This window comes from Puma concolor, chromosome C1 (assembly GCF_028749965.1).
Source record: "Puma concolor isolate L17-30 chromosome C1, mPumCon1.1.hap2, whole genome shotgun sequence".
Taxonomy (NCBI): domain Eukaryota; kingdom Metazoa; phylum Chordata; class Mammalia; order Carnivora; family Felidae; genus Puma; species Puma concolor.
The window spans coordinates 217,933,448-217,960,331 of record NC_141674.1 but is presented as its reverse complement, the minus strand read 5'-3'; the positions used below and the strand labels follow the sequence as shown (position 1 = coordinate 217,960,331).

Genomic DNA, 26,884 nt, shown 5'->3' with positions numbered 1-26,884 from the left:
CTCTCTCTCTCTCTCTGTCAAAAATAAATAAACACTAAAAAAATTTAAAACATAAAATGGTGCTTACAAAATTTCAATGACATGGAAAGAAGTGCATAATATTACACGAGAACAAATCAAGTTACTCTGTACACAGTTTAGCCTAATTATATTTTGTGTCGTAAATATATGTTTATAACACAAACTATAAAAATAAAGGGCACAACCCCAAATCTTAACAGTGATGGTCTCTGGGTGGTACGTGAAGGGCAATTTCAGTGCTTCCTTTTCTACAATTTCATATGTTGCACGTTTTCTCTGATTCGCATGCGTTACTTTAATCATAATATTGTAAATGTTATCACTGTGATAGAAACAAATGTGGTATAGCTAACTGATAATCATTTTGGAGAAGAAGAACGTTTAAGCGGGAAGACCTACTCTCTCTCCTAAGCTGAAGTGTTCCCTTTAGTAATGTTTCGAGTAGAAATTTCTAAGTGGTTCTGAATTTAGGGGGGGTGGGGGCGGTTAATGGTTTCCTCTGTGCTGTGCCCTGCTTGACTGAGAGAGGAGGTCCGGGCGGTGGCTTGGTGTTTTGTTTTTATAATGCTGCCTGACTCACGTCAACGCCCATGGTCGGCTTGGTCCTTCTCTCCTTCAGACTCTCGCTCCTGAAGGTGAAACCGCGTCCACGTATCTCTCGGTCCCTCGAGAAGGTACGCTGTACTTCGTGCCCCCTTCCACGCTAACGATGCCGGGAACGCAGAGCACAAAAACCACCGTCGCTGGCCTTGATCCGTGGCTTAGCTGCTCACGGCAGAGACGGCAAACGGCACTGCCATCTGACCCCAGAGCCTCGGGAGCCCTCTGACGCACGAGCCTGAACTTCACTTGCAGCAAAAATCTTTGTGATGCCACAGTGCCATCATGACGACCCTACCCGCTCTTCGCGAAAGGAGAGCGCCGTGCCAGCACAGGGCTGGAGATGAAAGAACAATCAAGAAGGCTCTGCAGCCTGCGTACTCGCTCTCCCCTACGTCTCTCTCTTCCCTTCCCCGATGCGTATGATGAATCCTTCTGAGTCCAATCTGGCTCTTTCTCTCCCCGTGTTCAGTGCCAGCGGGTGCCATGGAAACAGCTGCCCCGGGGGTCAGGGAGGCCGTCTGGAGCCTCCGCTGTGGGAAATGACTCATTTCTCATGAAGTTGCTGTGCTCTCTTCCGTGTCAAGACCTCACGTCTACACTGGGGCCGACCCGCTCCGTGGGATTGCCCGGACGTCTGAAGACCACCTCTGTGCTGTGAAGCATAGCAACCTGTCTACGCTCTTTGGAAGGCACGAGAACATCCAAAGATGTCTGCTTCAGACACGAGCCAAGCCTGAGCTCCTCCTCCTGGGCCGGGCTGTCAGCAGAGGCTGAGGTTCTAGTAGGATCTCGGAGGCCGTGTGTGCCTGCTCTCCCTCGCCTCCCTGGAATGTTGTCCTGCATAATGGTTACCAGGCCGCTGGAATTCCTGAAGAGTCTCAAGGATTCCAGAAAGCAGCCAAGCGACCGGGCAGGCGGAACGCATTCCAGACGTGAGCGAGTTCCGAAAAACCAGGGAGCCACTCGGAGAGCGACTCCCAGAGGGAAGAGGGGATCTTATTACACGTTTTCTTCTCCGACTCTCTCTTTCTTTTGACCATATCCTTAAACCAGCCAAGATGTTTTCTCTTCAATGAACAAAATAGGCTGATGTTAATAAGAAGCTCTAATATTTAGCCCTTTTTACACCAGAGGCCGTGCTAGACGCTTTGGTGTCCCCATCTTGCCCAGAGGAAGAGTTGAGGACCTCCACTGGATGTAAAGAGCCCACATGACTGCCCCCCACACCCGTCCCCCCCAGAGCTCCTCCCCCGTCCTTGCCCCTGGTCTCCTGGGTCATCGGACACATCGGCCGCCCCTCCGGGGGTCTGTGCACCTGAGCTGTCTCTACCTGGATGGCGCCTCCCACACGCTCCATGCACAGAGCTCCCCCTGCAGACTTCCTCAGGGATGCCTGCGCGTCACAGAGTCCCCTCCCGCCCCAGGGTCGCCTTTGCCACCAGCCCTACCTGGAGGTTCACCGTGGCCTCTGTCGCCGCGTGACCCTCTAGCACGGTTGCACCCTCGGCTTGTTTTTGCCCGGTACCGTGGACGCCCAGGGAGGGCGAAAGCTCATTTTCCTTGGGCTGCATCCCCGTGCTGGGAACCGTGCCCATCCAGGGACGACACACGGCTGGTCAGCATCCCTCGGCCTCAGAGAAACGCAGATCCCAGCACAGCGAGATGCCACCTCCCCCCGCCGAAGATGGCTCTGCCATCGGAACAGGCGGTGAGCGTGGGCGAGGGCGTGGAGACACGGGGACCCTGTGCGAGGCTGGTGGCCATTCTGGGGTCCGGCATGGCAGAGCCTCAGAAGGTTAACAATCCAACCGCCATGCGACCCAGCAATCCCCCTTCCGGGCATACATTCACAAGGGTTCCAGGAAGGGCCTCGAAGGGATATTCGCACACCAGTCTTCACGGCTGCAGTATCCACGAGAACCGCGAGGTAGAAGCGGCCCAAACACCCGTCGACAGATGAATGGCTGGCGGAATGTGTTCGTCGCGCACAAGGGAGTCTTATTCAGCCTTCAAGAGAACGGAAGAGAACAACCTCTGCGAGTTCTGTATCAGCCCCACCTGGAACTGTATAGACCCGCAAATCCTCAGGCCCCGCCCCACACGTACTGAGTCAGAAACTCTCCGGTGGAGCCTGAGGCCTGTTTTAATCGACCAGTCCCCCAGGGGTTTCTGACGTGCTGTAAAGTGAGGGCCGCTGCTTTGTCTGGGACTGACTCCCATCATCACACTGGTGCTTGGACGAGCTGGCCGGGGAGGGAACGGACTGGGGGGCCGCACGTTCTTGCCCTGCTAAAGGACACGAAATCCTGCAGCATCGTGGCTCCCGGGGTGCCCAGCAGGGTTCAAAGCTCACCTTGGCCTTCTTTTCCATGCCATTGTGCTGGTTCCTCGCTCTTCCTTTATGGAGGTGTGTGGGCCATAGCCTCTGACACTGACCTCATGCCTGGGCCAGGCTCAAGAGCTTGCCAGAGGCCAGGGCGGGGAGGGGCAAAGGCAATCTTGGCACCCGTGGTCTCCCTCGGGCCTCCCAGTCGCCCCATGCGAGAGAGACGTTTATCATCCAGGACAGGTGTCAATCCTGGGTGCACGTGGAATCTCCAGGGGAGTTTGAAACATCCTGAGGACGCAGGTCCCATGTGCTCTCTTGATCGGTCCGGGGGAGGACCGGGCATCGGAGTTCTCAAAGCCACCCCCGGGGGATTCTGATGGGCATCCCGAGTTACCAACCACCCGTCTGGGCGCCTGAAGTCTAGGACTTTTGCTCTAGCAGGTCTGGGCCCTGGACGGGCAGCCTCGGGACCGCCAAGGGACTTGTGAGAAATGCACTCCTCGGCCTGGTCTCAGCCCCACCCCCACCGAGTGAGCCCCTTCCTTCCCGGGGAGCTGTGCGCAGGCTGAAGTTTCGGGAGACCAGCACTCTGCCCCCTAAAACGTGGCTGCGTTTCCGAATCAGCTGGGGGCTTAAAGCACAGTCTGATGCCCGGGCTCCTCCCGGACAGTTAAATCCGACTGCGGTGGTTTCTGATATTACAGACACCTCTGGGCTAGGACACTTTTTCGCAAACGTGGGGCAGGGCCAGCTACGTTATGTGGGGCCCCTCGTTATTAGGGGGGAAAGTGGTGTTGCAGGTACTGAGGTATAAATTGTTTTCCTTCCTTCTGCAGTCTCTCTCTTGGTTTGTCATGGTGTTTCTTATCTGCCATTTAATGTGACAGTCCCTGGGGCATTAGGGATCCTGGCAGGGCAAGTGCAGACTCCCACGGGCACCCTGCGTCCTCCCCGCACCCCAAGGGAAGCGTCGTTCTGGTGTTTCCCGGCTGCCGGCCGCCTGCACAGGCTCCGGGCCCCTGCCGGAAGCAAGGACTCTTGCGATCTTCCCTTCCCCGGGACCGCTGCCCCAGCCCACGGTGGACGGGCACCTCCACAGGGGGCAGCCTCCATCTGGGAGAACATTCCGTACCCAGAACAGAGGCCTCTCCACCAAGTCACTTGCTTGCCGTGATGTGGCCTGTCGATCTGGGACAGAGATGGCCTCTGTCCCATCAGGCTCTGTCCTGAGACGCTGCTGGGCACGCATGCGACCCTGACCCCAGTGTGGTCGTGCCCAGACCCCCACTGGGGGTGGAGTGTGGCCCAAGCGCAAAGGCCTTCCCCCGCCAACGCAACTGAAACACTGATGGTTCTGTCCCAGGCAGATGGCGGCCGCGGTTTGGGACACCTAGACCTGGGGCACCCGGGACAGTGAGCTGGGGGCCACAACCCACTCTGGGGGAGCAGGGAAATAATGGGGCCATGCCCCCTTATCCCATCCAACTTTACTTATGAAACACAAGTTCAAAGAAAAAATGATGAAAAAGTCTAAGACAGCAGCCCAGAGAACTAAACCCTAAGCGTGGCCCTTCTGAAGGCGGGCCTGGTGCCACTGTGCCGATCACACATCCACGAAGCCCGTCCTGCGTGGGAGTCGTAAAGAGCTCTTGAAGGTTATTTACCAAACTTACAGATTTTTCAGACCACCCAGACCTGAACAGACTCTCCACGGCAGGGGCCTGGATGTTCGTAGTAATTCTTTGTTTTCCTTTTTATTTATATTCAGGTTAGATAACATACAGTACAGCCTTGGCTTCAGGAGCAGAACCCAGTGATTCATCATACGACACCCAGTGCTCATCCCAGCAAGTGCCCTCCCCAGTGCCCATCACCCATTTCTCCTGCCCCCTTAACACCGCACCCCCACCAACGCTCAGTTTGTCCTCGGTGTTTAAGAGTCTCTTATGGTTTGCCTCCCTCTCTGTGTTCATCTGATTTTTCCTTTCCTTCCCCTTCGTTCATCTGTTGAGTTTCTCCAATTCCACATGTGAGTGAGATCTTGCGATCTTTCTCTTTTTCTGACGGACTTACTTTTCTTAGCAAAATATCCTCCAGTTCCAGCCACATTGCAGCAAATGGCAAGATTTCCTTCTTTTTGATTGCCGAGTAATGCTCCATTGTATCTGTACACCACATCCTCTTTATCCGTTCGTCAGTCGATGGATATTTGAGCTCGTTCCATAGTTTGGCTATCGTCAATAGCGCTGTTACAAACACGGGGGTGCATGTGCCCCCTTCGAATCACCACTTTTCTACCCTTTGGCTAAATACCCAGTAGTGCAATGGCTGGGTTGTAGGGTAGTTCTATTTTTAACTTTTTGAGGACCCTCCAGACTGTTTTCCAGAGCGGCTGCACCGGCTTGCATTCCCACCAGCAGTGCAAAAGGGATCTTCTTTCTCCGCATCCTCGCCAACATCTGTCGTTGCCCGAGTTGTTCACGTTGGCCATCCTGACAGGTGGTATCTCATCGTGGTTTTGATTTGTATTTTCGTGATGATGAGCGATATTGAGGACCTTTTCATGTGTGTGTTGGCCATCTGGATGTCTTCTTTGGAAAAGTGTCTATTCATGTCTTCTGCCCATTTCTTCACTGGATTGTTTTTTTTTTTTGAGGGGGGGTGTTGAGTTTGAAGTTCTTTATAGATTTTGGATATTAACCCTTTATCCGATATGTCTTTTGCAAGTACCTTCTCTCATTCCGATGGTTGCCTTTCAGTTCTGTTGATTGTTTCCTTTGCTGTGCAGAAGCTTTTTATCTTGATGAGGTCCCAGTAGTTCATTTTTGCTCTTACTTCCTTTGCCTCTGAAGACATGTCAATTCTTATGACAGGGTGTATTTGGGGAAGCACGGCCTGCACGCTTGCTGAGGGTATAGCGTGAAATACCTCCTACTGCCCTCGGCCTCTACAGTCTGATTAAAACATGGACAGGCACGTGGCAGAAGGTCAGGGAACCTATCGTCCGGCCACCACCCTACAATGTAGCTTCACACAAAAAGGACCAAACAGGGGAAATGGCGGTTCCCAGTCCAACAGCGTGTTTTTCCAGGAATGCCGATGGGATAGAGAAAGACACACAGAGAAATGAGCTGAGTCATGTTGATGATACAGGGATGGGGCTTACCCCCTTCTGAGGATACCTCCCCAGTGTTCTTGGCCGGCCAGCGGTTCAGCTGGAGGTCCCTTAGAGTTATTGCTCAGTGCCTACCACAATCCAGTCTCTTTGCAAAATGGCCCCATGTTCAAGATCCTTGCCATTCTTCAAAGGCTCTCCTTACCTCTTCTGGGGTGACCTAAATGAGGCTCTGTTTTGCAACCAGAAGGGGATCATTCCCCTTTGACGGACGAGAAGACGGAGGTTCAGATCGGTTAAGTAATGCGCCCGACATCCTAAATGCAGACCGATGCCCAAACTCAGCATTATCTAGACAGCAACATCGGGAATGCTGGTCTTTAGTGGGAACACAGAAGCAGAGGCCAAGCTGAACCGTCTTGGTGAATTGAGTTCCGGACCTGAGGCCAGGAAGCGGATCACTACCCTCGCTCCACCACCAGCCTGGCGGGACTTGGGGACGGGGCGCAGGACGGAGACTCCTCTGCAGCCCCGTCCTGGCTGCCATCCCTGCCCTGATGCTTCAGCCCCAGGGCCACTGGAGGGGCCTTACAAGTAACCTGAGCCAAGGACAGCACAGCCTCACCCGAACTGCGGAGAAGGGGTCTGCTCGTTCTTCTGCAATGATCAAAGAGGGACAGGACAGCCCGCAGACTGGGACCGCAGGGGGGCGCCCAGGCACCGGCGCCCCAGGGGAGCCAGCATCTCGTCTCGTATGGGTCCCTCCCCTCACCGCTCCCATTTTAATGGCTCTTTGTGGTTAATGCACACAGATGCCCAGGATCTTTCCAGAATGATTCATTCCCTGCAACGTTCCCCCTGGGGTTTGGCAGGAGTTACCCGGTTTGACTTTTAATAACATCCTTAGCAGTAAATGCTGTTGACCAGGCTTCACTCCACACGGGTGGGAGATGATTAGTGGGATTTCTGACATGAAAGCCCGAGGGCTTAGGAGACGGCTTCTATCAACCGCCAATCGCTCGAGTATCCTGCCCCCTTCGGGAGAGCAGGTTCGCACGGAAGAGAAACCTGCCTTCCTTCCTTCCCACCTGTCATGTCTGCGGGGTGTTCGCTGGCCTTCATGGCACCTCCCAGGGGGTCGGGCATTTGCTGCTAACTCTCCTCCTTGACCCAACCTGTCGTGGGAGACAGATACTGTGGAATATTGCAGAAGTTCGCTTTCGTTCCAATAAGCAGAAAATGCTCAGGCTACCAGGGGGTGACCTTGAAAAGATCCAGCGCCCTTGGGAAAATAAAGACGCCCACTAAGGCCCCGAGGCCTTGAGAATTTGCCTTAAGAGGCCTCGGGGGATGAAGGGAAAATACCGTCTCTTGGCCTAAGTGTCGGATTTCTAGGACAGAGGTAAAAGGATATGAGTAGGCGGGGGACTGCTCGCCGCCTTTTTGTTTTCCACTTCTGCCAGCTCCAGGGAGTCCCCTGCTGAGGAGCAGGCCGTGATTTGGTGGCAAGGAGTGGCCTAACTTGGCCTTGCCCACCGCGGGGGAGGGCCGACGGCGCTCCTGCCTTGAGCCCGTCGCGTCAAGGACGCGAAGCACGAGCAGTAAGCAGGCAGATGAGGCGGCCTCACTCTTCCTTCAGGCGCCACACACAAGCCCCCACATAAAAGACAGAGGGTCTGTGAGCCGTGGGGCCTCCGTGCTCTGAGGGACACAAATATCCAGGGAACAGGGGCAATGTAAGATAGTAGCCCAGCCAAGAACCGCCCCTGCCATGGCCCATTTCCTGGGGTCTGGCCTACGGGAGCAAGCCGACCAGTACGAGGTGGCCTTTGCAAGGGGACTGAGGGCCAACCTGGGAAAAGGCTCACCCTGTGCCCTCTGCCAGGGCCCAGACCAGCCTCCGTTGGCCGGGCAAAATGGGTGAGCTTCCCTCCAGGTACCTGTGGGTGGAGGGGGCCCAAAGAGCCAGCGGGAAGAGGCTTCCTTGCAAAGGGGAAGGAGCCAGGCAGGATGGGTTGGACCAGACAGCCAAATCTGGCTGGTCCGGAGGGGCGGGGATTCTGAGGACCGCGTCCTTGGCTTCCACAGTAGAAACGCATTGTGTCACAATCTGTAGTCTAGGAGTCTAAAGTCGCAGCGTTGACGGGGTTGGTTCCTCCCACGGGTTGTGAGGGAGAAGCCGCTCCAGGCCTCCCTCCCTCCTCGACTTGTGGGTGGCTGTCCTCTCCCCGTGTCTTCACACCATCTTCCCTCTGCGTGTATGTCTCTGGGTCCAAAGTTCCTTCATTGATAAGGACACCGGTCATATTGGATCAGGAGCCCACCCTACTCCAGGACGACCTCAGCTTAACTAGTTACCTTCGCAATGACCGTGTCTGCAAATAAGGTGCCATCCTGAGGTCCTGGGGGTTAAGACTTCAATATAAGCGGCTTGTGACACCCTGGGACCCTGGCACGGGATAGCACGGCCTCACTCCTCACTGGAAAAGGATCCCTATCACGCTGCTCCCGGCTGCAAAGCATCCAGCATCCCAGGAGTTCAGGTAACCCTCAGGGAGACCTCCGCACCCTGTGAAACTCCAGCAAAGAACTGGAAACACCTGCCATGTCCTCCAAGTGGCTCTGGCTGGTCCTGAGCCGTGGCGGGGACCTTGGTGCCGGGAATGCAGGTAAAGCAGGGCAGGAGCAGGACCACACCTACCACGTCCCTCGGTCTGGAAGCTGGTGTGTGTCGTGCGTACTTGGGGCTCCCAGGGATGCCTGCCAGGTGGAGAGATCTCTGTCTACGCAGAAAGGAGCCAACAAGCCGGCACTGACGGCACGTGCCTCCCTCTCTCACCGATTGGCAGGACAGCAACAGGTGTGTTCTATCCCCATCCATCTCTGTAACCCTGGAAACTAGCACAGCATCAATGCTTGATACATACGTGGAGAATGAATGGGTGAACGAGAGAGACGAGGCATTTCGGACCTCTTGAAGGAAAGTCAATTCATCAATTAATCATTCCATTAGAAGCTGTCTACCCATAGCTGTGCTGGGGGCCATGAAGGGAACCCAGGACTAGATCTCATGGCCCATCAACTCAGTCATTGGCTCAGCAAAGAGTTTATGGAGTGCCTTTTCTGGGCCAAGAGCTCCGCGAATCCTCGCGTCACGAAGATGGCGCTCAGATCAGCCGCCCTGAAAAACAGACGTAAGTGGAATCAGGCGTCAAGGGTCACGCCGAACTATGCGGTCCCGGTGGCCAGGCCGCGTCAGAGTTTAGCAAAGGAGAAATGGAAGCGACGACTGAAACCCACCAAGTCTTCAGGAGAGGAGGGCTCTGCGTTCGGCACAGTGCAAGGCAGGGTGAGGGGTGGGGACACGGGAAACGGGACGGGAGTCACACAGGATGTAAGATGGGGTGACGAGGTCAGAGAGGAGGCCACGTTTACGCTTTCCTGGGACCAAGCGTTGGAAAATCCTGGGAAATGGGAGATGAGTCGGGAGCATTTGATCCTACAAGATCGGGGCTGGACAAAGCTTTCCCACCAAGGACAAGACAGTAAGCGTTTCAGGCTTTGTGGGCCAGCTGTGGTCCCTGGTGCAACTCTCCACTCCATGGTTGCGGTGTGAAAAGAGCCATAGAAACATATAAAGGAGTGAGGGTGGCTGTGTTCCAATAACACTTTATTTATAGATGTTGAAACTTGATTTCATATAATCCTCACTCCGTGAAATACTTTCTTCTTTTGTTTTCTTTTCCAGCTGTTCTGGTCTGTTGGGGCTGCTCTAACAGAATGCCATCGGGTCGGGGTGGCTGACAGGAACAGTCTATGTCTCATTGTTCCGAAGGCCGGGAAGTCCAAGATCAAGGCACCTGCACGTTCCGTATGTGGTGAGACCCCACTCCCTGGTTCGTCAGTGGCTGTCTTCTCCCTGTGCCCTCACGTGGCCCTCTGGGCTCTCCATTCTTCTTTCTCTCGGTCTCGTTTAGACATTCATTGACACGGAGCTTGGTGGTCGTCTTGGGTAAGCAACGTAACAATTTGACATACGTGTGTATTGCAGAGTGGTGGCCACAAGAAGCTTCGCTAACATCCATCGCTTCACGTGGTTACAATGTTTTCTCCTTGCGCTGAGAACTTTGGAGACCCAAGCTCTTGGCAACTTTCGGACCTACAGCACAAAAGTGCTAACCAGGGTCACCGTGCCGCATTACGTCCCCAGGGGTTATTTATCTTATAGCTGGAATTTCTTCTCTTTTGGTCACCTTCCCCCATCTGCCGCCTCTGGTGACCACTCTTCTAGCCTGTTTCTATCAGTTGGGGTTTTTCTTTTTAGATTCCACATATACGTGAGATCAGATGCTGTTTGTCTTTCTCTGTCTGGCTTATCTCACTCAATGCGACGCCCTCCAGGTCCATCCGTAATGTCACTAATGGCAGGATTGCCTTCTTTATGACTGTGTAATATTCCATCGTGTGGGGTCTCTCTTTTGAGGGACACTAATGCCATCCGCGAGACTCTGCCTTCATGACCTAATCACTTCCTAGAGGCTTCCTAGAGGTACTTCCTCCAAGTACCATTACGTTGAGGGTTAGGTTTCCACATATAAATTTCATGGGACGCAAACATTCAGTCCATAGCACCAGCCATTTAAAGACAGAAATCCCATGGGGCGCCTGGGTGGCGCAGTCGGTTAAGCGTCCGACTTCAGCCAGGTCACGATCTCGCGCTCCGTGAGTTCGAGCCCCGCGTTGGGCTCTGGGCTGATGGCTCGGAGCCTGGAGCCTGTTTCCGATTCTGTGTCTCCCTCTCTCTCTGACCCTCCCCCATTCATGCTCTGTCTCTCTCTGTCCCAAAAATAAATAAATGTTGAAAAAAAAAAATAAAAAAATAAAGACAGAAATCCCATCCTTAGCTTGTGGGCCCTACAGAAACAGGTGGTCGTCAGATTTAGCCCACGGGCCATAGTCTGCAAGCCCCGGGGAACACTGGCGTTTCTCAGGCTTCCGTGTAAAACCGTAGACTCTGACCAGTAGGGCTGGGGCGGGACCCGGGACGCTCAGTTTCTAACAACCCTCAGTCCTCTGTCTCCACCCTCTGAGAACCACTGAGGCAGAGGCCGGAAGGTGTAACAGAGGCATCCGAGCAAGGTGCACAGACCCTGAAGGAGTCGGCCCACGGCGCCTGCAGGATGGAGGGCACTGTGGTTTCCTGTGCTGGGGGGTGGGGAGGGCACCTTAAGTACAGGTGGAATATTCCACAATGAGCACGTTTCCAGGCGAGCGTTGCCGGAGGCATCGGCATTTGCCAAAAACCAAAACGCGGTGTCTTTTCCTGATTTGTGTGTGTTGCTGTATCGTGGATGGTATTTGGCTGGGTGATACTGTGATTTATAAGAAATATGTATTTGGGGGGTGTCTGGGTGGCTCAGTCGGTTGAGTGTCTGACTCTTGATTTCAGCTCAGGTCCGGATCTCACGGTTCCTGAGATCGAGCTCTGGGTCTGGCCCTGGGCTGACAGTGTGGAGCCTGCTCGGGGTTCTCTCTCTCCCTCTCTCTCTCTTCTGCCCCTCCCCTGTTCAAGCTCCTTCTCTCTCCCCCTCGCTTTCTTCCAAAATAAATAAATAAACTTAGAGACAAAAGAAATATGTATTTGGTCTTCATCCCTATTTCTGGCACACTGCTCCTAAGACCCTTGGCATTTCCTAAGTGACGACAGCATAAAGGTGGCTTTTGTCATGTTGGTGAGGTGACCTTTGCAAAGCATCTGAGGGGCTGGTTGCCAGGAGAACCAATATACTAATTAGAGGGTTGTAACATTCAATCCCACGCCCTGACCTCTGGGGAGGGGAGGCGGCCTGGAGTTTGGATCAGTCACCGAAGGCCAATGATTTAACCAATCCCGTGTAATGAGGCCTCCAAAGAAAAGCAAAGGATAGGATTCCGAGAGCTTCCAGACTGATGAACACGAGGAAGTGTTTGGAGCACGGACGCTCCCCGCCCTTCCCCACGTCCCGCCCTCTGTGTCTCCTCCATCTGGCTGTTCCTGAGTTCGATCCTTTTATGAGAAACCGGTGATCTAGCGAGTTCTGTGAACCGCTCTGGCAAATTCACCGCAAGCAGAGGAACAGGTTGTGGGAAACTCTGATTTCTGTCCCGTCAGTCGGAAGCCTAGGTGACGGCCTACACTCGCAGCTGGTGTCTGAACCCGAGGCTGGGCTGTTGGAACCACTGATGTGTGGCCGTTAGGTCAGAAACACAGGCCACCGCGTGGGCGGGCGCCTGGCGGCTGAAGCGGGCAGGGGTGCGGGGTGGAGGCGGTCTGGTAAAACAGAGCCCTCAACCTGCTGGTGTCTGAGAATTGCCTGTTGATATGAGGAAGCCCCCCTGCCACACACACACTCTGGAACCGGCCGCAGGAACCCCCGGAGCTACAAAGAGCCCGCCCCTTTTGTAGCACATGCGGGTGACAACGGGCCACACATCTTGGGGGCCTGGGGGGCAGCGAGGAGAATCAACCAGCGGCTCCGAAGAGAGAAGCTTCCTGCTGAGGGCCGGGGACACTCAGCGGAGCCGAAGCCTAGCTCTCCCGTCGCAACGTTCAAGGTTCCCTGAGCTGTGACAGCTGGCGAGCCAGGCCGAGGCTACAAGACCCATCTGATGGCGGGACCCGAAGCCTCCCCCCCCCCCCCCCGAGCGTGTTGCCGCGTCCTCATCATGCACGCACGTCTGAAACGGAGCCCAAATCGTGTTGTCTTAACCACAGCCGATGTGGCTAATGTGGCTCCGTGTGGTTAATAGACACTTGGTAACAATTAAAGCAGGAGATGAAACAAACACGTGAAGTAGCTGGGGACCAGCTTGTTGTTCTGTGCGCAGCGTGCCCCAAGAATGATTTCGTACTTTTTTTTTTTTATTTTTTTACTGTTTATTTATTATTGAGAGACAGAGAGAGACGGAGCATGAGCATGTGAGGGGCAGAGAGAGAAGGAGACACAGAATCCGAAGCGGGCTCCAGGCTCCGAGCCGTCAGCACAGAGCCCGACGCGGGGCTCGAACTCACAAACCATGAGATCATGACCTGAGCCGAAGTCGGACGCTTAACCGACTGAGCCCCCCAGGCGCCCCGATTTCGTACTTTTAAAATAATATGAGTAACAAGTGTTTTTTTGTAGAAGAATGAAACTACAGAAACGCAAAAATACAGAAACGCAAAAATACGGCTGGTCCTGAAAGTTGTCCCCTCCCCCCGCCCCCCAGGGGCCCTGGGGGGATGTGAGCAGCCCCTAGGGCCTCCAGCCCCTCCTGCCTCTCCTGCGCCCCTGCCCATGGCTCCCACATGGCCTTGGTGTGACCCAGACCCGACAGCAGGCGTGGCTGGACACGGACGGACTGGACCTTATCGTCTGTGTGGACCTCGGTCTTCAGAACCCACGTCTCTTGTCTTTTTCTCATTTGTCTTCGGCTCTCCAGGGCATGATTTCTTCTGGCAAGCTGCTTGAGTACCCAGCCCCTCCCCACCCAGAGGCTGGGATAGTGGCCCGGCCCCGGGGGGGGGGGGGGGGGGGTCTGACCCACCCCCTTGCACCTGAGGCTTCCTGCCAGACCTTGCCCGACGCCTTGGCCAGGGGGAAGATGCCTGGTTTTCCCGGCTCTGGATGGAGTCAGGTCTAGAATCCTCTTTGCTCTCACTTGCATACATTCTCGCCACCGGATGTGCATCTGGAGAGGAAGCTACCCTTTAAATGCTGGTATCCCCCAAGGGTTACACCTGGGGCTCTAGTGAGCGAATTGCTTCCAACGTGCAAAGGTCCTTGGGGTCTGGGAGCCAGGTCTGATGGAGGGGGAAGGAAGCTGGCTGTAGTGTGGACGTTTGGAAAAGCCAGAGGGCAGTTCAAGGGCACTGGCACCTCGGGAGACGGGAGAGGAGGAGGAGAAGGGGGCGGGGGGGGGGGGCGGAGGGCAGTACCGCCTTACTGAGGGCTGAGGTCCCGCAGGCGACAGGATCTGTGCCTGCCCCTTCCTGGCCCCGCCGATCAGTTAGCTGGTTAGTCGCGGCTGAATGAAGACAAGACTGGCGTGGAAGGTCGACCAGCCCAGCCTCCCCTTTGCCCTCTCCTCCCCCCTCATCTCCCATCCCCACAGCCTGGGGTACAGTCCCCCTCCCGCAGAGGGGGGACAGAAAGCGGAAAAGCAGGGGGTGGCACCTGGTGGCGGGTGCCCACTCTCTGCCCCGCGCCGCCCCTCGGTCACGGTTCAGTGTCTGAACCTGTCTGGGCTCCGCTCCTTCTCGGGCCTCCTGCACCCGTGGTTGAATGCGCCAAAGGACGCGTCTTTGTTAGAGTCATGACATCTGGGGACACGCCTGCACTTTGGGTTGGGGGCTTTGGAATTCAGCGTTACAATCGACACAGGTTACTGAGCGCTCCCACTGCCAGAGGCCCTCTGTCTGGGGGTCCACCCGCTGGTCCCCACCCCCGCCCCATCCTGGGCCGTCCCTTGGGTCCCACACCCGGGCTGCGGTGCCCGACAGCATCTGCTGTCTGCAGCGCTGACTGTAATATCCCTGGGAAGCGGCTGGTGTCGGCAAAGAAGGAAGTTCTTTCACGCGCTCCCTGTTGCCAAGGCAACCACTTCCGTAGGCTCCAAACATTAATATCTCTGGCCCTTGCATCAGTTTCCCGGGCAGATTTTTTCCTGCAGTGACATCTAGTGACCACAGGGTGGGGAGGAGAAAACACCAATGATTTATGCCTGTGCTTGAGGGTAATTTTAGAGCAAGCAAGTGCAGGGGACCCTCTGGCTGCTGAGACCCCTCTGTCTCCACCCCCAGCCTCTGGCCCCACCGTGGGTGCCCCTCCAGCCCCTCACCGCCCTGGAAGCCTGCGGCTCGGATTCCGCAGTGCATTCTTAGACACGGCAGCGTGTGGTCAGAAGCTGCTTCTGGCCGTCACTTCTGGCCACAGTAGCGTTTTTAAAGGCTCTCCTGCGCTTTTTCAGCTTGGGTACCGTGCATCTGCATTGCCTGTGCAGATATTTTTATTTTGTGACTCATTCCGGATCTCGGGTTGCCTTCCTCCGACACTCAGCAGGAATCTGGACTTCCTCCTCCAGCCGTCAATCGCTGCTCCGAGACAGGAGGCCGAGAGACCCGGACAGCAAGCTCAGGACATGGGGACAAAGGGTCACATGACACGTACAAGCGATGGTGATACAAGCCTTCGCTGATCAGACCCCTCCAGTGACCTCGAATGGGGACACGACACGGACAGAATCTTCCCCACGGGCCAGGAGCTTCTTGTCCAGGAGCAACAGTCCAACCTTCTCTCGTGGGGACCCAGGAGGCACAGATGGCCAGTCCGGAACGAATTCAGGACTCGGAAGGTCCTTCTGTTTCTGGGGAGATCATGAGCCCCACTTTCTTGGATCGCCCTAGTTTCCACCATTGTCCACCCCATGGGGGGGGGGTCCGCCAAGGGCCACTGTCCCTCATTCCTCTTGGTATTCTCACCCTTTGCAAGGTGACTCTGCAGCTGCCCCATCGCGAAGCACCCTCTCTGGTTTTCCACCGCGCTGGGAACCGTGCTCAGCCCTGGATAACCCAGACTAAACAACCCAGCGAGTGCAGACATGAGGGCAAGATCATTCCAGGCATGGGGATATCAATGAGGAGGGCAGAGGTGGGAATGGGGTCCGGAAAAAGTGAGGTGAGTGAGGGCAAGAATGGGACGCGAAGGTATTGACAAATTTTCAGTGCGGCGGTGATGCGATCTTACCTGGGTTTATAAAATATCCCTCCAGATGCTCGTAGACTGCGCTAGGGAGGAGAGAGGGGCACGGAAGCAGGAGGCGTTCAGGAGGCCATCCCTGTGGTCCAGATGAGCGAGGTGATGTCTGCAGAGACAGGGAAAACAGACAAGAATCCAGGTCTGCTGTGGAGGTGAAACTTACGGGAACTTATTAGTGGCAACGGAGGAGATATTTACAAAGGTCTGGGCCCAGTGCAGGGAAAGAACAAGGCCCAGAGCCATACCCGGGGGCTCATCACAGCATCTCCAGGCCCCGGGACCCGCGCGGAGAGCGGCTGCCAGAACTTGGAAGAAGGAGCACAGGTAAAGACGACTTCCCTGAGGAGCAGCGACGGTCAACCTGAAGGGACCCACAGGGAGGGCTCTGGGGAGATAAACACCCCAACTTCTCCCCCTCTAACACCCTGCTGGCTGCCCCAGTCACTAACCCTCTGAACCAGAGCCCCAGATTGATGCACAGGCAGCCTTGCAGGGTCCAGAGGTGGTGGGCCTAAGGGGACAGAGCTGTCCGGCTCGTGGCCAGTGTAGGGGGCAGTGCAAGGGGCCCCGTGACGTCTGCTGGCCGGTCCGAGCCTCTGAGGCCCGGGCTATCAGGATGATACCAGTTCTCACCGACTGGGAATGGTTGTGTAGGAAAGAGGTCAAGGTGCAAGGCCCCTGACCTACAGCAGGTGCTCAGAAAATGCCAATAAAAAGGCCGGAGCCTTGAATCATAAATCACGTGGACAGGTGCGCGGCTCAACGCACAGCACAAGGAAGACTGGAGATCGGCGGCGACATGGGGTGAAGGCCTGAGAAGTGACCTTTCTGGGAATTTGAAGCATGATGTGATTTGACTTTGAAGTAATTAATTGGAAAATACCAGTCCCGGGGCGCCTGGGTGGCTCAGTCAGTTGGGCGTCCGCCTTCAGCTCAGGTCATGATCCCGCGGTTCGTGAGTTCGAGCCCCGCGTCGGGCTCTGCGCTGACAGCTCAGAGCCTGGAGCCGCTTCGGATTCTGTGTCCCCCTCTCTCTCCGCCCCACCCCTGCTTGTGCTCTGTCTCTCTTTGTCTTTCAAAAATGAATAAACATAAAAAAAAATTAAAAAAAAAAAAAGAAAATACCAGTCCTGTTCTTTATCAGGGAAGCTGTTGTTTATGCTTGTGACGTCGAATAGACTTCATGGATGCCACCAGGAGGCACGTGAGCCGCGCTCTGGCCACTCACGTGTCCCTGCCACGTCTGTCCCATCTTCTCTGTTCTAGGTGCTTCCATGCTGACACTCAGGCTCAATGCCAGCCTGCAGGTGCGTGTTCCCCTTCCACACGGAGCTCCCCCCGCCTCCCCCTTCCCGTGATCACTCCATCACCTCTGTGAATCGAGACGCGACGGAGGAAGAGGAATGAGAGGAGCTCTCCCGTGTTGCATGCCCAGCCGGCCGCCACTCAACCTGGGCTGTGATGCTGTGATTTGTGGTCAGAAGTATCTATTTTATCCCTACTTGGTTCTGGCTCAAAGCTCCTAAAACCCTTGGAGTCTCCTAAGTGATAAGAGTCACAAAGGTGTCCTTTGGTAGGTTACTGAGGTGACTTCTGGAAAGCCCCTGAGGATGGAGGCTCGTTAGCTGGAGAACCGACAGTGTGACTACAGGGCTGGAAGCTTCCGTCCCACCCACTCCCACAAGAGGGGAGGTTGGATGAATCGTGGATGGCCAATGGTTTCATCAATTGTACCTATGTAATAAAGCCTCTATAAAACCCCAAACAGACAGGGTTTGGGCCCCTGCTGGGTTGGCGAACACGTGGAGATGTGGGAAGGGTGGGGGTCTCAGAGGACATAGAAGCTTCGTGTCCCTTCCCCACACCTTGTCCTGTTCATGCCCTCCATTCTGGCTATTCCTGGATTATACCCTTTTATAATCAACTGGTGACCTGATAAATCCAATGTTTCTCTGAGTTCTGAATGCCAGTCTGGTCAATTAATGGAACCGAAGAATGGAGTTGTTGGGACCTCCATTCTGTAGCCAGTCAGTCAGAAGCACAGGTGACAAGCTGGGCTTATGACTGGTGTCTGAAGTGGAGGGCAGTCCGGGGGGACGGAGCCCTAAACCTGTGGGATGTGACGCTGTCCCCGGGTACAGAGTGTCCGAACTGCATCGAACTGTAGGACAACCAGCTGGTGTCTGAACCCTGCTTGGTGGTGTGGAAACTGCCCCCTCCCCCACATCCTAATTGGGTGTACAATCCTCAGCGTGATGCTTCCCCAAACCAGAAACCTTTCCAGCTACGCGTGGAAATGTCTTCGCCTGGAATTGGGAAGATCACTACAGGAAGCCCTCGCTGGTTAAGCTGACCAATATTGGGAGAATAAAAGTAGGCGGGGCTAAGGCAAGAAATTAGGTGTCTGAAAGGTTCCCTGGAAGACAGATTATGAGCTCTGTGTGCGCGCGCGCGCACGTGTGTGTATTTGGTCTTGTCTGTCTGTGTGCGTGTGTTTGTATACGCGTCTTTGTGAATGTCCGTGCTTGTGTGTGCCTGCGTATATATGCGTGTGCATTGGTGTATGTGCGCGTATGTTTCGGGGATCAGGGAATAATGCACTTGCTTCCTCCCTTGTGCCCCCGCCCCCGTAGATAGCTGGTCCTTGGAGGGTTGTGCTGGAAAGGATCCCAAACAACATCGGAGGGACTGGGACGCAGCGGGCCCGGAGTGAGAAGAGCCAGCGAGTGAGACGCACGTTCTGGAGCAAAAGACAGAGGCCGGTTTGGGGAGAATTCAGCTTCTACGTCCAACCACCGGGAGGCCAAGCCCAGGAGGGCTGTATCACACGCACGGCCGTTGACTTCTAGAGTTATTGTTGATGAATTCATGCATTGTGCCAACTTGAAGATTTACGTTGGTGTATTGGATTTAATCCACACGTTGGATTTGGATTCCTAATTCGTGGAAAGAGATATTCTGGCTCTTTTATTGGAAGTCAGAATGGAAAGTTTACGTAAGAAAAGCTTCTGAAAACGCATTTGGAATCTTCTCCGGCTGCTCTCTGGCGGCGAGGTCTCTGTCCTGGTCTCAGGTAAGCGTGTCCCCGGGAGTCGGGGTGACCAAGGAAGGGTCTTAGTTTCCTTTCGTGGAGGCTCGGACAAATTCCTGTCTGCTCAGATACTCTAGAGATTCAGAAACAAGGAATATGTGCAGATTTGTATGCTAGAATTAAGGCCCAGCTTGACCTCTGTGAGAGGCACTCAGAACAAGTATTTCCCGGGGATCATTCTTTTCAGAACCTTCTAGAAGTTGCCCCCCTTCTCTCAAAAAGAATCAGAAGTCCAGTTGGGAAGGGTGGAGAGCTGAGATTTGGGTGTCCAGCATCACGGCTGAGAGAGAATGTGCCACTCAGCCCCCACGCCCGTGCAGCGAAGGGGGAAACTGATTCACGTCAATGTTTTTTTTTTTTTTTCAACGTTTATTTATTTTTGGGACAGAGAGAGACAGAGCATGAACGGGGGAGGGGCAGAGAGAGAGGGAGACACAGAATCGGAAGCAGGCTCCAGGCTCCGAGCCATCAGCCCAGAGCCCGACGCGGGGCTCGAACTCCCAGACCGCAAGATCGTGACCTGGCTGAAGTCGGACGCTTGACCGACTGCGCCACCCAGGCGCCCCAATTCACGTCAATGTTTAAGGAAACGATGAATCTCAGGGGTTTGCTTCCCTCTGAGAGCCACTCAGCGGTGGACCAAGTTTTCGGCGGCTTGGACGAGTTTCTAGGAGCAAATTGCTGCAGTCAGACGAATGTTTTGAGCCAGTTATTAAATGCAGCTGCTATTCAAAATCAAAGCATATAAACTTAGAAATGAGCTGTATTTAAAAAGAGGCAATAAGCATTCAAAACTCGCCACTTCCCGCCTCTTCGACTAACGCCGGTGCTTTTGAGGCTATTGACGTCTGTTGTGTCTGTGTGGCAGAAATCCGATATATATATAATGGGGGGGGGGTTACTTTGCATTTCTTCCCAACTCCGAATTTAATGATGTCACGGTGATAGCTTGCAAATTGGCCACAGTGGGAGTATTTATACCCTGGAAGGCAGCGGATGCTCATCGGGGCTTTTCCTCCGGGCAGCTGGTGGGTTCACGTTTACCGGCTCACCACTGTTTGTCGTCCCCACGGCGTAAGGGACATGAAACCGTGGTCGGGATGATATGCCCAGGTAGGGGAAGGATGCGGAACAGAAAACACGCGCGCGCACGCACATGTGCACACACACTCGTGCACATGTAAGCACACACTCCTTCCTCTGGCTGGAGGACGCCTTTTGAAACAGACGGCTGGCACTGGCCTTGTTTCTTGCATTGCCCGTGCACGCTGGGCCACCTCCAGTGCCCGCGTTCCCTGGCTGCGGTGGAGAAGTGGTCACCGGGCACAGAGACTGGGCCCGCGTCACAGCGCCCTGGGAGCATCCAGGGCGAGTTCTTTCTGCCCAGCATTCTAAGCCCTCCGTCAGCAGTGAGCTCAGTCTGGAGGACGCTCCACCCGGCAGGGGGGACCTAGGATGGCAGAAACGGGCCAAAGAGGTGACGTGGGTCTTGCCTGCCTGGGCCCCGGGGAAGGGCTCTCCGAGTGAGGGCTGGGTCCCGCAGCGAGCCTGCGGGCTGAGCCGAGGACTATTTTCGGCCGCTCATGGGGATGCACCAGACTGGGAAGAAAGCAGCGACAGCAGCAATCCTCGAGAATGAGACGGCAGGGGGTTTCGAGGTCGGTCGGCATCCGACTTCGAATCCTGACTTTTAAAGAACACGTCAGGGCAGAAACGCAGAGCGGAGCCCAAGTGGAGGAACCAGCAGGCACTCTCGGAGCGGTGAGTCCCTGGGCCTGCCAGGGGGTCTCAGCGTGGCCTCAGGAAGGGGCACACCTCAAGTGCTAAGGTTTAAAGGGGCAGGAGCTGGGGGGCATTGGGTCTTGACTCCCTGATCTGAAGATTTTGTTGTTCTTTAAATTTTTTTTTTTTAACGTTTATTTATTTTGGGGACAGAGAGAGACAGAGCATGAACGGGGGAGGGGCAGAGAGAGAGGGAGACACAGAATCGGAAGCAGGTTCCAGGCTCTGAGCCGTCAGCCCAGAGCCCGACGCGGGGCTCGAACTCACGGACCGCGAGATCGTGACCTGAGCTGAAGTCGGACGCTTAACCGACTGAGCCACCCAGGCGCCCCAAGATTTAGTTGTTCTTTGAGCCGCCACTCCTGGTAGAGATACGCTCGCGCGGATGCTTCCGGCTACAACCTAAAGGGTCCTCCGCTAGGATCAGTGTATCATACAAAGGACGAGTCAGCAATTGTGGGACGCACGTGGTAGAATTTAACTCTCAACTTGGGGAAATGTCTATCATATGTTTTTTTTTTTTTTCCAACGTTTTTTTTTTTTTGTTGTTTTTTTTTTTTTTTTTTTTTTTATTTTTGCGACAGAGAGAGACAGAGCATGAACGGGGGAGGGGCAGAGAGAGAGGGAGACACAGAATCGGAAACAGGCTCCAGGCTCTGAGCCATCAGCCCAGAGCCTGACGCGGGGCTCGAACTCGCGGACGGCAAGATCGTGACCTGGCTGAAGTCGGACGCTTAACCGACTGCGCCACCCAGGCGCCCCTATCATATGTTTTTAATATAGGCTAGAGAAGGAAAAGGTACAAGGGAGTGACAGAGCAGGTTTATGGGCACAGAAGGTTCTGGGATGAAAAGTACCAAACGGCTAACAGTGGCTGCCTTGGGGATGTAAGGCTGGAGAGACCGCCTTTCATGTCTCTCGGATACTGTCTATTGAACACATTTTTTGAGTTGTGCGTGTGTTTTTATCATCTGCAAAAGCAGTAAAGAGCAAGAAATGATAACCGGGGTCCAGTGACTCATTTGGCAGGTTCTCCCATGTGCCTGGCCCAGGGAGGGGTCAGGCAGCACCTGGGGCTCCACCCCCGCGACCCTCGTTTTTAGGCGCAGATCCTGGTCTCTGATGCTGACGGAGGGCAAACTCACAGATAAGCGACAGGGGTGAAGACCCATCCACTCCCCGCCGAGCTCTCTTGTTTAAAACCCACTTCCCCCGCAGAAACGTTAACCTGCAGTTTTTAAAAACATAGAGCACTGGCACGGGACACATGGATGGCTCAGTGGGTTGAGTGTCCCCCTCTTGGTTTGGGCTCAGGTCGTGGGATCGAGCTCCACGTTGGGCTCTGTGCTGATCATGGAGCCAGCTTAAGATTCTCTCTCTCTCTCTCTCTCTCTCTCTTTGCCTTTCTCCCTCACTCTTGCTCTCCCTCTCTCTTTCTCTAAAAACAAACAAAAAAATTTAATTAAAAAGAATAGGGCACTGGCACAGCTTACCGGCTGGAAGAGACAAATTGGCCAGAGGCGGTCAGAGGGACATTTTGTGTTTCCGCTGTCCACAGCAGGTGCTCAGCTCCGCCTGGTGACGCTGCTGTATGCTTGGCCAGGGAGGGGCAGAGCATTCTAGATCCCTATTCCCCACGTCCACACGCGTTTCTCACATATACAGAAGAGTGTTAACTAAGTCAACATAGCTGATCTCCACCTATGTAAGTCACTGGCGTCTAGAAACTTATCCAAACATGGCCAAGGCTGGCCACGGTCAGGCAGATGGAGAAAAGTAGCAAGACTGTACAGAGTAGAAGCATGGATGGAACCCAGGGTAAAGTTTCAGCCATAAATGAACAAAACCTTACCCTCCTATGAGGCAGATCATCATATCCATCAGCCTGTCTTCTGTCTTCAAGATGTGAAGGCTTGTGGCGTTTACAATGCAGATCATATCCTGTTACATCCGTTTGGTCCCCATTTGGCTTATTCGTGGATGGATTCATGAAGTGAAGTGGAATATGTGACACGAGCAAGACTTTTCCAGAAAGCAACGTATAACCGGAAGGACTAGACTTCTGGGAATGTTGTGTTGTAAACCAGCCTGGGTGGGGCTTTATTTAAGATGACAGGAGACCGCCAGTTCCAGAGGGCAGATCGAATGCCTGCGTTATGTATCTGCCTTCCCAGATCTCATTTAAACAACAAGAAATATTAAAAAATTTTTAAGTTGATGTATTATTTTGAGAGAAAGAGAGAGGGAGAAAGAGAAGGAGAGAGCAGGGGAGAGGCAGAGAGAGGGGTGGGGTGGGGGGAGAGAGAATCCCAACCAAGCTCTGTGCTGTCAGCATAGAGCCTGATGCGGGGCTCGAACTCACAAACCATAAGATCATGAACTGAGCCGAAACCAAGAGTTGGAAGCTTAAGAGACTGAGCCACCCAGGTGCCCCAACAACAAGAAATATTTAAATAACAGAAACATTTAAAATTTAGTAGTGGGTCATGTATGTATGTATGCGTGTATTAGCAGGGGTTTATTCATTTTATTTTCTCAACTTCCATGTATGTTGAGAAATGGCCACATTAAACGTTAAGAAGTAGGAGGAAAAGGAGGAGGAGGAGTTCTGGAAAAGCTGGAAAACAGAGAAGAGAAAAAAACAACAGATGAGGGGTTCTTGAAAATCAATGAATGATACACAGTCGATGGGACCGGACAAGCTTGGTCAGAACGGAAAGAGTTCACAGCCCAAGAGAGGCTGCAGGAAGCCTGCATAGACTTTTTCGGGAGCCTCCGGAACTCAGGGAGCAGGCGGGGGCTGGGAGTTGGTGGGAGGTTCCAGAAGACCCCCAGGCCCCTGAGCGGGTGGGTTTGCCGCAGGTCTGTGGTCCTCAGGAGAACATCAAGGTTGTGGAGGAGGGAGGTCCCGTCCGGAGTGGCTTCCGGCCCCCACGTCAGCATGGAGGGGTAAACAGCCGGGAATCTCGGCCGTCAGATCCCCTTACAGGGTTTCTTAAAGTGCCATCCTTGGACCAACAGCAGCAACGACCACGGGGAATGTGTTAGAAATGCCAGTTCTCAGGCTCTACCCCAAACCCTCTGAATCGGTAACTCAGCAGGAGGGGCCCAGCAAGCTGCTTTAAGACGGCCTCCAAGCAATTCCCATACTCGCAACATACTCTGCTCCCAGGGTAAACAGTATGTCTCTTTCTTCCCCCAAGAGAATCTCCAGTCCTCTAGTCTCTTCCCCATCCAAGCCAACTATGGAGAATCTCCCTGTTGGCCAATACTCGCCTTATAGGCAAGGACAAGCCCACCCCAAGACAGAGCGCCAAACGCTGCAGTCCGTGAATACTCATGGCAACAGAATTAAGACAGTGACCTTCATCGTTGTGAAAGATGCTCACAACAGCCATCACTGCTGATGAACCCAGATTTTCATTCACCAGCACAAACCCACAGGTGAGGATCCTAAGACACCGAAGGAGAGCCAAGTGCCGGAAAGTGGCAAGTTCAGCAAATGACTTATAGGGAAACACGGTTAATATAAGAAGGCGAGAAACAGAAAACAAAATCTAACAATGATAATTCACGGGGAGTTAGGATGTAAAGCGCATCCTGGTTGCTTATCTGAATTTTCTAATCTATCTGTTATTTTTGTGATATATATATTTTTTAATTTTTTAAATGTTTTTATTTATTTTGAGGCAGAGAGAGACAGAGCATGAGCAGGGGAAGGGCAGAGAGAGAGGGAGACATAGAATCGGAAGCAGGCTCCAGGCTCCGAGCTGTCGGCACAGAGCCCGACGCGGGGCTCGAACTCACGGACTGTGAGATCGTGACCTGAGCCAAAGTCAGACACTTAACCGACTGAGTCACCCAGGCGCCCCGTGATCTATTTTAAAAGATGGTGGAGAGAAAAGAAAGAGAAGCCCATTAGAATCCTCATTAATATCCTCAGAGCGTTTTGGGAATCAATACTACATTCATTAAACAGGAACAGGCTGCTATGAAAACAATCAGACAAACAGTTCTTGGAAATTAAAACCAATAAACAACAAAAACCAATAATATTGAAACAAGAGCCTCAGTAGAAGAATTGGATAAAGTAACGGACGTCGCTGAAAAACAAAGCATTATTTGGGGCACCTGCGTGGCTCTCGACCTCGGCTCAGGTCACGATCTCACGGTTCGTGGGTTCGAGCCCCACATCGGGGTCTGCACTGGCAGCACAGAGCCTGCTTGGGATTCTCTTTCTCTCTCTCCCTCTCTCTGCCCCTCCCAGCCCATGCTCGCTGTCTCTCTCAAAATAGATAAATAAATGTTAAAAAAAATTTTTTAAGTAAAACAAAGCATTGTTTTAGAACACAGGATATAAACCAAACTGACAAAGAGATAATGTTGTGATAACGGATCTGAAAGAAATTCACAAGCCGGTCATCGGCAGTTACGGGGATAGAGGACTTTCATACTCGGCTTTAAAAAGTTTTAAGAAGAATCGTTGTTATTTGAATGGTCTGCCACGGACATGTGACATCTTGTCATTTTAGGAAAGCAATAAGCACACATCTGAGTCACAAGAACCCCTTTACGAAAGCTGTGTGTGTGTGTGTGTGTGTGCACGTGTGTGTGCAATGCCGTGTTAAAAGGCGGTACACAGATACGTGAACAGCTTTTTTCTCTAAGTGAGGGGAGTTTAGTCTGCATTCGCTTCAAGAAATAGATCTCGTTCTTACGGTAAACTCTTAAGCAACCCAGTTGCCAGGTGACTGGCTATGTGACACGAGGGTCGGAGACTGCCCACTCTCACGGGGGGCTTGTCCGTGAGTGCTGAGTGCTGGCTTCTGAGTTGGGAGCTGAGAGAAGGCAATCCAGAGGAAGTTTGGTTGGGACGCCTCGAGCCGCTTGTGCCAGCCTGGGGGGTGTGGGTGGGGGAGAAATCATTGCAGGGTCCTGCTTCGTCAGCAGCCACAGCTCGTGCACAAGACAGTGCCAACTGTTGTTGGGGTTTCATTGCGAGGGTGCAAAGTCACACTGCGAAAGGCGTGACTCTGGAAAGGAGTGGAAACTTGGGGTCATTTCTGCAATGCAAGTCAGTCGTGGTACCTCGCTGGTGTGGCCGGCGATCTCGGCAAGGGCACGTAAAACAGAGCATCAGCGGTCACGCTCGCGCGCCATTTTGTGACCTGCATTTCGCCATCCTGGCAGCTTTGGGTGGACACGAAGTTAGATTTCGATAGGCGTCCGGGAGCCCCCTCTCTGTCAGGTCTAGTGCCCCTCCCTCCCATCTGTTTGTTCTTTTCCTCCCCTCTCCCCAGGGAGCCTTCCTCACGACGCCATGGAGATTTCAATTTCTCAGAATATCCTGGAAGGGCAGTGCCCAGCCTTTGTGTTTCCCTGAGAACAGGCTTGTTATGCCATTCAGCTTCTCCACACAAAGCGTCTGTAAACGACACCTTTTCTCCTTGCTAATACCGACCACCTTTCAGAAGATAACGTTATTGCTTTATTGCCCTCCAAAGGTGGAGAGTGAAAGGAACAATACAGTGAAGGGGGAAGAAAGATGCCACCAGACTTACCATTAAAAAGAAAATGAGCTCTTTTTATCTGGGGATGAAAAGGGAGCAGATGACGGATGGGGGACCCTCTTTGGAAATGTCGAATCTCTTCCACAAAGACATTCCGGCAAATTCTCCCAATGTGAAGACTCCAGCCATGTTTTTTGGTGGTCAGATGCAGATGTTCCCTTTTCTCTCTAGAAAAGAAAAAGCAAGCACAGCTTCATCTTGAACCACTGTGTCAGGAAAACAATGCAGCCCTTTGGTCCCATTGGTTCTGTTCCCGGCCAAGCGATGACGTCATCGAGGCATCTGATTCTCCCCCTACAGAAAAGAAGATTAATGGCAAAGACCACAAGAAGGACTATTGTTTCGCCAGCTTTGTTCAAACTGGTGGTTAAAATACTTTCTTTCACAAAATGCAACATTGCCCCAGAGGTAACAAAACCCCCTTCTTATGTGATGGGACTTCCCTTCTCTGAGAAAGACCACACACAAGGGACCGAGCCATGCCCACAGTCAATGCCCCTGATTGTCCTGAGTCCAGATTCCCCACCATGAGCCCCAGCTGCCGGGAAATCAGAACCTCAATGGAAAAGCCAAGGTGAAACAAACCTATTTGGGCTG

General features: G+C 53.6%; 1 long non-coding RNA gene across 1 annotated transcript; it reads right to left on the bottom strand.

Annotated features, from left to right (window-relative positions):
- Nucleotides 1–15,077: 15,077 nt before the first annotated feature.
- Nucleotides 15,078–26,484, bottom strand: LOC147578758 (uncharacterized). The gene is made up of 2 exons (XR_015255652.1): nucleotides 26,279–26,484; nucleotides 15,078–15,950 (listed from the first exon to the last, which is right to left on the bottom strand). It is a non-coding gene; the product is annotated as an uncharacterized LOC147578758 (long non-coding RNA).
- Nucleotides 26,485–26,884: the final 400 nt, after the last annotated feature.